At 40.5% G+C, this 11554-nt stretch overlaps 1 non-coding gene across 1 annotated transcript; it reads left to right on the forward strand.

Annotated features, from left to right (window-relative positions):
* Window positions 1-11229: 11229 nt before the first annotated feature.
* Window positions 11230-11338, forward strand: LOC136541005 (small nucleolar RNA R71). The gene has a single exon (XR_010780121.1). It is a non-coding gene; the product is annotated as a small nucleolar RNA R71 (small nucleolar RNA).
* Window positions 11339-11554: the final 216 nt, after the last annotated feature.

The raw sequence follows: 11554 nt of genomic DNA on the forward strand, positions 1-11554 counted from the left end.
TATCGTACTTTCCAGATCGGTGGAAGCTCACGAGGGTGACTCTTATAGCCTTGTTGAATCCTTTGTAGTCCACCTCCTATTAGTAGGCCTAGCAGGACCATGTTACTATAGGAAACATACTATGCCTGTGTTTTCTCTAGTAATATCCCTAGAATTAAACAATAGAAGACAAAGCTTAGAACTCTAGTATGTTTCCAGCATGTGGCACCTATTGGTGCAATGGAAGGACCTTGTTACTATAGAAAACATACTATGCCTATGTTTTCTCTAGTAATATCCAGCATGTGGCACCTGTTGGTGCAATGGAAGGATCTGATCGAAACCGAGGCTACCTAAGAGCCACTCAACACATTTTGCATGGCTCACTCCACCTTTCAGCTCGAGGAGGAGCTGTTTTCCAAGGGGGAAGAGGTGTTATGGTCAGCAACATGTACGAGAGGAGGAAGCGCCACCGTGGCTAAGAGCCATGCATGCTAGCGCCATGTGCAATCAGCCATAACCAAGCCAGCAGTGCGCAGTCACCACAGGCCAGTGCCATGTGTGGTGAGCTGTGACCAAGCCTGCGGCCACCAGGGATCTCTAGGATTAGTTCCTTTCTAAAATTAGTATGCGTGAGCTTTGAACTTGTAATCGTTAGTTCAGCCTTTGGCTATTTGTATTGGATGATCGATGAATTAGTGAATTAGCCAAAGATTGAGTTATCTATCTCGCTCCTTGCTCTCCAGCACTCTCACTGCTCACTATCTCCGACACCAGCCAGCAGGATGGTGTCCCAACCTCACCGCCGTCGAGAAATCAAACCCCATCCACCCACATTCCACGACTACTACCTACGTAATCCTAGCAGCTCCAATAGTTAGCACATGCAATATACTAGTAAAGATAAAGGGCATGTTGGCTGAGATAATTTGGAGCCTTTTTACTGTAGCTGCTACAATTTTTTTGCCTGTTGGGCATAGGAAGATGATCCAAACAGACCCATAATGTTTGGTTCGAATATAAAATGTACATGTAAATTGCGGAGCAACTCTAATTTTTGCCTGTCTAGCCTGATAGTCTTTTGAGAACCAAATAATAGGTTGAATGGTTATTTGAGGTGAATGTGGTGTTCATTCATTCGAGCATGTCCCGTCTATGACTAGAATGGTTCTTGATCCTTCAAGTTCTATTTGGGGGTTTCCCCCTTTGATGGCGCCCCTTAACCCGCCTTATATATATTTTTGGAGGATGTGGTTATAGGGTTTTCTTGGCTAGCAAGAAAGGTGGCTACCTTGACTAGCCAAGCAAGTCTAAGGCATTGCTATCGTGGTCCTCGAGTCATTGGATGTGTCCTCCGTTCCAATGGTTGTGGCTGACGTTCCTTGTTAGCCGGCATTAGTCACAACTTTTGTAGATGCCTTGAGTAGGCAAGCTCGACTCTAGTCCACCCATCCCTTGGGGGCCCATTGTACACTAGGGGGTATGATGCCCTACAAAAGATGATGCGTGGTGTTGACAAACTTGACTTCCTATGGGCTAGGTAGTGCACACACCCCATGTCATGTTTCATCACGCCCTGGGCATAACCCTTGCCAAAGTGGTCAAGTGGTGCCTCGCTAAAGCAGGTGGGAATGACACCCTACTAAAGTTGATGACACTATGCTCTTGCTCAAGTGTTAGGCAGTTGCTACGTAGCAGACACCTATCAAAAGATTCGAGATGTCCACCCCCCCCCCAAATGCGTGGATCTCTTCGGTGAGACCTTCGTTGGCTCTTCCAAAGGCCATGCTCCTTGGTTTGGCTAGGGCTTTTTTCATGAAGTGGCCCAAGCAATGGGTTCTAGTCCTCATCTACCAAGCCATGTTCACTCAGTCGAAGCCTCTGGGTGAAGGGCTCTAGGCCCCTATTGATATTTCTTAATGACTATTGGAGGATTCTGCAAGTGCATAGAACTATTGCATAGCACTTAGCTCGGTGAGTACCGAGTGTCAAATTTATAATTTATCCCATAGGAAGGCAGAAGGCTAGAATTTATGAGTGGACGAGGATTTGTTAAAGGTAAGCTTGAGTTGATCCTAGGTAGGTGAACGATAGTGAAGGATGAGTGTGAACAACCTATACTAACTACTAAATACAAGCTAACCAGAGATAGCTAGGTGGGAGAGTGAGTGATATATCTTTCTAGTAACTAAGGGTAAACAAATAACTAGGAGAAATACGATAGTACTTCAAGGCACAACCCACCTACCAACTAGGAGAGTTAAATAGATAAGGTCTACAATGAACCCTATGATTTAATAACTAAACCAATCATGGTGGAACACAGAGGATGAACAAGGCTATCACCACTTGCCACCTACCATAATCTATCCGGAGGCCTAGCTGTATCCATAGGTAATCTATAGCCTAAGCACCATGCTTAATCTATAAACTTACTACATCGATCCGAGTTCCGATGAAATGAGATCAAAGCACCCTAACCAGACGGTGGAACCGGTACTAACGAAAGACTAGTAATGATACGATAACCTATGCTACTAATGCCAAACAACAAGCACCTAATCTCACTAATGATGAACACTAATGACAAAGTACTTAAAGTAAAGCAAGCAATACTAGAATAAAGTACTAAAATAAATACTGAATAAAGTAATGCAGAAATGAAAGAATTACAAAGAAGCTATACCAGATCTAGAAGACTCTTTCGGACTCTGAGAAGCTCCACTCTTGCTCTACTCCACTACTAGAGTACTAGTCTATAGCTAATGCTAAGCTAGAAAGCTAAGAGAAGTTTGCAGAGCTTGGAAATGAATGGGGCCTTTCTCCACCAAGCTCCACACCCACTATTTATAGTGTATAGTGAGGGGAGGGGTATTTGTAAGCAGTGGCAAGGTCGGTGGAGCACCTAGGGCTCCAGGCGACACTAGGCGGGCACCAACCAGCCCTCCATTCCATCGCCTTATGATCCAACTATCGTAGAATCGACCAATTTATAAGAGTACAAGTACAATGGCAGCCCGCAAGCAGTCGCACAGTCATACTTGAACCCATATAAACCCGGTAGTCCATCGAGTACCACGATAGGTCTCGATAAATGATTTACAACAACCAAGATTGTACATGATTCAACATACATGTCACATATTACATAAGGTTCATAGATACATTTTCATCATCAGAGTATGAAACAAAGTTATTACAAACCAAGTTTGATAGATAATAGCAAAAGCAAATTAAGTTTGAAAGTAGCATTTGCCAACATAGTTTAATACAGTGCCAACATACGATCACAGTCCACAAAAGCATGTAGAGGGATTAATAAAGAAGCCTGCCCAAGGCTTACTCCTCATCCACAGTGGGATAGAAGCAACTCTTGCAATAACCATGATGCACAGTGCCATCTGCAACAATGGGAAATAAAACTCTGAGTACGAGAAGGTACTCAGCTAGACTTACCCATCATAAACCAGAAATAAAATGACTCCAAGGATCATGCAAGGTTGTATAAGTGGAGATAGCTTGACAACATTTTGCATAAAAAGCGATTAACTCTGTTATACAATTATAATTCTGTTATTAAGTTAATTACGACTATCCATCTCTAAATTAGCAACTATCCTATACCAAACATGTGGTATATCATTTTAAGAGCATACAATAGTAACCATAGCAGGTATTGTAGTTCCATGTTTATCCGAACCGTCATATTCCATAATACAATTACTACGATGTTGGGACTAGCCAAGTTTCTCACTATCTGAGAGAGATAGTGATTTGAATCGATTTCAACCAGTTGGGAATTTATTTCTAACACAAACCTAGGTAGACCAGATCAACAGTCACCTTAGGTCACCTTTGGTATAACTCAAGTACACATTTCGCGGGTTCGCCCAGTGCCGCACAATCAGGGACAACCAAATGCCAGGACACTCAGGCCCAGCCTGCCCTTAGGCTTAGTCTGGCTCCCTGCACATCCTTACTACCATCCAGAGTGCGCACTCTTATAGAGCGGGGCTTGGCCTGAGTTAAGCTACTCGGCTTCATGGTCGGAACGAGTTATCCGGCCAGCTAAGTGATAGGCATGTGTTCAATCTTGTCAGAAGTGCCAACAATGGTATGGTCCTTAACCGGCACAGACGGAATCACATTAGTCAACCTACACATAGACTCCATCTGGCCTTGATTTACTTTTACCCCATGGTTCTTTTCTACGATAGCAAATATAGCCAACCGTGCTTCTGTATCCACCTATATCTCGTAGGTGACATGAAATCACCCGACTTCTACCAGTCTAAGCATGGCTAAGCATATATTCGATCCTGGACCTATATAGGGTTAAAGGTACTATTTCTGGACAAGGAATTTATATGCATCAAGTGGTTCCAATCAACTCTTATAACCTAATGCATCAATCATAAGGACTTGAGTAATATTTTGTAAAATACTGGGAGACTTAGAATGCTCTAGGGCTTGCCTTTTAGAAAGGAAGTGGGGCAGTGGTTAGGGCACTCTGGAAGCTCTTCTAGGGTCTACTCCTCACCTTCAGGAGCTATGGCTTGAGGAATCTCCTGCTGGTCCCCTTCCTCTCCTTCGTTGAACTCCAGCAACGTTATCTCCTCTGTCGATCCTAGATGCATGAGTATGGCATAAGATATTGTGAATGCATACATATTGACAAGTATAGTATGATGATACATGATGAATGGATTCTTGTAAGCATTATTAACAGCGTGGTGTTAAAGAAATAACAAGTGCATCATGTTTTACTGAGTATGTGCATATCTCTTCTTGATCACTTAATCAAACACTTCAACAATTCCTTTACTACACCACAAAACAGTAGCTACTTGTTTTACTCATAACTGAAGTTCTACTTATCCAAATGCTGTGATCTTGGACTTTCTGGAAAGCTTATAAAATTATCTACAACTTTATTTTAATACTCTTACTGTGATTCAAGAGTTATATAGGGAAAACAAATCATTCAATCAAATCTGTCCAGAAAGTAAACCTTTCAGACAGCAAACTTGTAATAGCTAGAACTCAAAATCCCTAAGTCATATGACTATGAAAATTTAACACAAGGTAGACTAGTAAGTTATCTACAACTTTGTTATTAACAAGTTTTACAGCAGAGACCATTATCCATATGAAATCATCCACCCAATCAAAACTATACATGCAGTCTTGTATTTGAATGATAAAGCGATAATTAGTTATTTGTATACAATCAATGGCTTCTAAGCCTTACCATTGACATCAACAGTCACTATGCATCATAAGAACCATAGAAAACATCATGCTTAATCACAATCCAATTATTTAAATGCCTTTATTAATTTAATTAAATATTTAGGGTAAATAATAAACATATACTAAATGTACATCATAAATTCTCAGAAATTTACAGTGGCTTACTAGTGCTACCAATAGACTATTGTAAAAGTTTCATGCCATTTTATCAAGTAAAACATCCTATGCAAAAATGACAAGGCATAAAGGCTTAAAATAGCATAAATAGGAAACCCTAGTTAAAAGTGTGAAGCAACAGATCTTATATTTTTCTTAGCATCCATATGGTACTAGGACAACCTCCAATAAATTTCATGAGTATTGGATTCATAAATAATTTATAAAAAATCATACAAGGATCACCTAATTATAAAAGGAAAATCTATAACTAAAAATCTATTCATGCACTAACCCTCAAATTTTTACCAGATCTTATACTTATCAAGAAAAGCTCACCATATAAATTTCATAATTTCTAGAGTACAGGAACTCTAGATATAAGTTAAACAAGTTTACATACATTTAAAAACACATTTCAAGTTTCATTTTAAATCTTCTAGAAACTCTACTACAAATGCTAATATCATATTTTTCATAAATACTACACTTCCTAAGGAACACTACAAAATTTGGTTCACAATATTTGGATCTCTACAACTCGACTTCTCATTTTTCAAAGTTGCACATAAAACAGGAAATAAATGAACTATCCTACTGTTGTACAGTCAGTGACAACTGGGACCCGCTGTCAGTCGGCCCCACGCGTCAGTGAAATGAAACAGGGCAGCGGCGCTGCTCAATGCTTGCGAGGCTAGAGCTTGCCGACGGCGAGCTTCACCGGCCACGGCAAGTGGACCTACATGTTCTACAAAGCAATGCGCGTCGAATGACCTAGGTGGTGTCAGTGAAGGTGTGGCGGAGCATGCTCATCACCAGCCATGGCGGCATGGCGGCGCTTCTCTGTGGTGCGCCGGTCATCACCGACCACGGTGAAGTCAGGCAAGGCGCGCTATAGCATCACGGTGACCGTGCGAACATATCTAGACGACCTAGGTGGCTTGAGGCGCTCTGACGAAGCATGGCCATGGCGACGGCCATGGCGGAGCTTCGGCAAGGATGTACCCGTGGTGGCACAAAGCGAAACATGGCTTACCAACGGCATGGCTGTGGACGCTGCAGTGCGGGAAAGGTAGGGCAGAGTGAGGCAGAGCTCTGAGCGCAACAGATTAGAGAATGGGGCGGCGGTGAGCACGGGCAAACTCGACGGAGCGGCTGCGATGGCGATGGCAAGCGCAGTGAGCAAAGGAGCACGAGGAGGCGAGTGAGAGTGAATGACCGACTCGGTGGTGACTTAAACGCATCGCTAGTGGCTTGCTGGCCGTCGATGCCTGACGAGCGAGCCCGGTGCCGGTGTACGGCCACCAGATGGGGCGCGTGGCCATGGCTGGTCACCACGCGGTGGGCAGTGCCTATTGCCGGTCGGCCACGATGGCCAGCTGATTCAGTCATCAGCGCCCCGAAAGACTACCTGACAGCATGATTTCAAGGTGAATTTACTCCTGATACAAAGCGATTCAGCAACTGACTCTAAAACAAAAATCATAGCCCTAAGTACCATCTCAAATTCTTGTTTAGAACTCTAGTCTCAATTCTCAACCAATCTCAAGTAATATCATCCCAAAATTGAGGTTGTCATACTGTCAGTGTATCTAACTTAGGAAATTTTTGCTAAGTGATGAAAACAATGAAAAGTTGATTTTTGTGAGTCCATTTCAAGCATGTTAGAAGCTAAACTAGTCTATGACCCAAACATAAAAGTTGTTCCCCTTATCAAATACTACAACTTTGCTTTAGTGACCACATCCATGCAAGGTCTCTATCATTTGGTTCAAACTTGGTCAAACCCCTTACGTTCAAAAGATGACTTACACATGAACTATGACTTAGTGGCCAATTTAGCCCTAACCATGAATACCAAAGTTGTTCATAATGATATTCTAAACATGTTTAAGCTATTTATAAGGTCACACAATCATTTCATACATTAGTTGCACATAAAGCTTCCCAGTTCAACACACATAGCATCACTTAAGTACTTGATTAGACAAAATGATCTTCATGAATATTGTTCCACTAGTCATCATAAGTGTAGCTAATATATTTTAGTGACTCACATCCATCATTTACATGTATTCACTCATGATCATATGCATATATACAAGGAAACATAAAATAACAAGCAATGTTGCATATGTTTCAATCACATGTTTTAGTTGTAAAAGCTTATATATGAATGCTCCATGCTCATGCAATGCGAGTCAAATTATGCAAGGCTAACACCTAGGGTGTTACACCAACGGCCATGGTTAGTTCCCAATGGCGGTTATAGAAGTAGCACATGTCTAAATTTGGCAGGTAAGTCGATTGGAGAGGCTCCAAGCCTATGACAATGGGCCCATGGATCCATGGCCTCTCCATCATGATCCTTGGTTGGAACCAACTTAAATCAACACTTGGCATTGCTTCTGGGGAGCTCCCATAGATCGGTGAACTAGGTGAATTATTTGTCAAAGGGTCCATATTTGTCACCATTTTGGCCAAACTTTGCTATATTTCCTGCATACAAATAATTCTACAAGCACAAGTGGAACTAGGTGAATTATAAACAAAATTCTACATATGTGATGATGATTTACCTCACTTTGCCATGCTTTTGGATGGAATGTTGATGGTCAAAATGGGTGTTAGTGACCGTCAACAAGCTCCCCCAAGCTGCCCCTTTGTTGTCCTCAGCAAAGATGCAGGTTTAGAATGGAATAGGTGTTGGATCAAGAGTTGCTACTATGTAACGCCCTGCAAAGACTTGTATATAGACAAATACTATCTCTTGAGTTGAAAATGTTAGCACTTAGAAATTTCACCATCAATCTTAGCAATGTGGGACTTATAGCTTTCACCTTGATACAAACAGTTGCAAGAATGTGTAGCTAGATAGATACTTTTTGCCTACTTTGGTTTAGCTCAAACTTCCTAGAGGTTTTCACATCATTTGAAAAGAAAACTTGCCTAAGTTCCTCAGATGGTACACTCAAGTCACTCAATGGTGTTTTGAAATCCTCACCAAGGACATAAATTTTAGCCTTAATTTCTATCCTAAAGCTGTTGTGGAGCTCAAGGTAGGGGTAAAAGCATAGCTTACTTGAATTGAATCTATTGCTAAGTCAAACACTTGGATCACAAGGAGCAACAAATCATACAAATTTATCAAGAGGTGCATGTGGATGGTATATTTGGTGGAAGTGGTACTCCTTTAAAAAGTTTTCCTTCTCTAGCTTCTTTTTTAGAGGGCATGGCTACTTTCTTTTTCTCACTTTCTCTCTCTCTCTCTTGAACACTAGAGCTTTTTGCTCTTTTATTCTCTCTCTTTTTTTCTATAGCCCATGCCTCTCTTTTGATGTAAGATAGTATAGAGAGGTAACTTTGATTCTCATAGAGCAATAATGAATGGAATGCATATATGGATGCATATCCCTAGTGTAAGAATAGCATAAATATGTGGGTGTACATGATCTTGATCAAAAAGCATGAAAAGTTTCTCTACTCAGATCAATAAGGCTTGAAAAGCTCAAAAGAAACAAGCAGCTTTTTATGGTGGCTTTATCATGTATGATTGTGTATGTAAGTATTTGGCTCTGGTAGGAATTTATCACCATTGAGGAACTTCTAGCAAGAGAGATTAGCATTTTGCAAAACAAAACTCCAAGTTGTCTTTACTATTCCTCAAATAGGTTCAAAGATTTACTCTAATTGTGGCATATAACATATCTCACAAAAGCCTATTCTTGGTTATAGCATTTGCAACCCACGAAAGCATTCAACTTAAGACAAACTCTAAGTTTATCATTCTCAAAACTTAAGAAGTATAAGGTTGTATCACAGGCTTTTGCAAAGTATCACAGAGCACCTATTCATTATCTCCAAATAATTTATCATCATTTTATTAGAGCAGAGTTTCTCTTGAAATAATTTAAAGGCACTCCTCTCTACATTCTATGATCATAAATATTAAAATATAAAGCAAACATGAATGTAAAGAGAGGGTTCAAGATTTTCATACCTGAGTGGGGAGAGTTGTCTCCCCCAAGCTTGCCTTTTGCATAGGTTGGAATGTCTTCTGGCGGCTCTTTTGATTCTTTTCTTTATTGACTAACTAATACTATAACAATGCATAAATAACTAGCTAAACCTATAACTACTAGATAACTTATTCAACAGGGATGCTACTGAATTTTATTCATTATTACTAAATATTTTTTTATATGTGTTGCTTTAAATGCATATCTATCCTATCAGGCATTAGCTACTACATAACTTTATTTATTAACCTAGAGTAGCTAAATGCAACTAACCTATCATGCAATGTGAAGCAACTTTATTGGAAATGAAATGCAACTAACGAAATGTGGTAAATAAATGCAAGAAATAGAAAACTTACCTTTTGTCGGGCTCAAGGCCATTTGTCCTTAGGCAGAGGCGTTTCCTCTTGTTCTACCTCGGAGGCCTTGTCAAGATCAGGATCAAGGGATGATGAGTTTGAGGATAGATCTTTCTTTTTACACCATCTCTTTCTATTCTTCTTCTTCTTGATAGGTTTCTCTGGCTCTTCAATCGGCTTTGGTTTCTTCATCTTGATTCTCTTTGGATGCTTCTTCTTTACCTGTTTCTCATCAAAGAGGGGTTGTCTAGAGGCAAAAGCAAATATTTCTTTTCTTCTAGCAAAGTGGAATTGGATTTGCCCAAAAGCCACATATATGCAAGCATTTGCAGTGTTAAGGAAAGGACAACCAAGGATTAAAGGTGTATCCTTAGTGTTACCCATGTCAAAGATCATAAAATCTATACGAACATAAGCACTCCTAACTTTTACAAATAAATCAATGGCTGCACCCTCGAGATAACGGGTAGATTGGTGCACTGGCTGTAAGTAAACTGAAGTTGGCGCTAAGGTAGTGTAGAACAATTTATCATAAGTTGCCTTAGACATTATGTTAACACTAGAGGCTAGATCACAAATGGCATTATGAAAAGTATGAGTTCCAATGGAGCAGGTAATCATGGGAGTGCCGGGATCACCTTTCTTAATGGTAAATGGGGAATCTAATAAATATAAACCCCAAGAATTTAAAGCATAGCCATACTTTGCAGTAACAAGGTTGGATGTCTCCATTGTTCCCTCAGGTTTGCCAGGAATTCTATCTTTTTCATAGGATGGGGTAGCAGCAGCAATTTGAGCTAATTAGGTTTCTATCATCTTATTAAAACTAAGTTGATTCTTTAAGACAGAAGAAAATTTATCCAATTTAGCATTTATGTTTTCCAACATCATGTCATGAGCATGTAACCTTTTATTTATGCTATCAATCATTCTACTTTGACCATAAACAAGTTCTTTCAAGAAAGCAAAACTATTATTACCTTGATTATTCAAACGAGAAGGAGTAATAATTATTACCTCCTTGGTTGTTGGAGCACTGATTCTAGCCTTGATATTGTGGGTGGAACCCATTGTCGACGTTGATGAAGTTGAGGTCCTCTTGGGTTTCGAGGCAGGAATTGCCCGAATGTCCAACATCTCCACAGACTTCATAAGTCATGTGGGAATCCATTGCTTTGAGTGTCTCTTGGGCACTCATCTTCTCATAATGTTCCACTCGCTTCATGAGTAGATCCATCTTAGCTACAAGCATATCAATTTCTTTAATTGAATGCATACCTTGTTTACAGGGTTGGAGTCAATCATCGCTCCATCCTTGGTTGGAGACCATCTTCTCGATCAGTGTCTTTGCATCTACAACACTTAGCAAAAAGAATGCACCAGCAGCAGCAACAGCATCTAAATGGATCCTATCTAACGACACTAATCCATGGAAGAAGTTCTAGATCAAAAGCCAGTCTTCCATGCCATGGTGTGGGCATGCAGAGACATACTCTTGCATTGGTTCCCAAGCCTCAGGAATTGACTCATCTGCTAGTTGTTGAAAACTAGAGATTTTATTACGCAAAGCATTAGTCTTCTTTATGGGGAAAACTTAACTAGGAAAGCATTGGAACACTTGTCCGAGGTATCTACAGCGTTGCGGTTAGAATAAAACCATTGCTTAGCCTTTTGTAACAAAGAGAAGGGGAAAAGACGAAGACGTATAGCCTCTTGGCTCACTCCCTTAATGGTGAATGTGCTATAAATCTCCAAGAAATGTTGGAGGTGAGCATTTGCATCCTCGTG

This window comes from Miscanthus floridulus, chromosome 2 (genome assembly GCF_019320115.1).
Source record: "Miscanthus floridulus cultivar M001 chromosome 2, ASM1932011v1, whole genome shotgun sequence".
NCBI classification, from domain to species: domain Eukaryota; kingdom Viridiplantae; phylum Streptophyta; class Magnoliopsida; order Poales; family Poaceae; genus Miscanthus; species Miscanthus floridulus.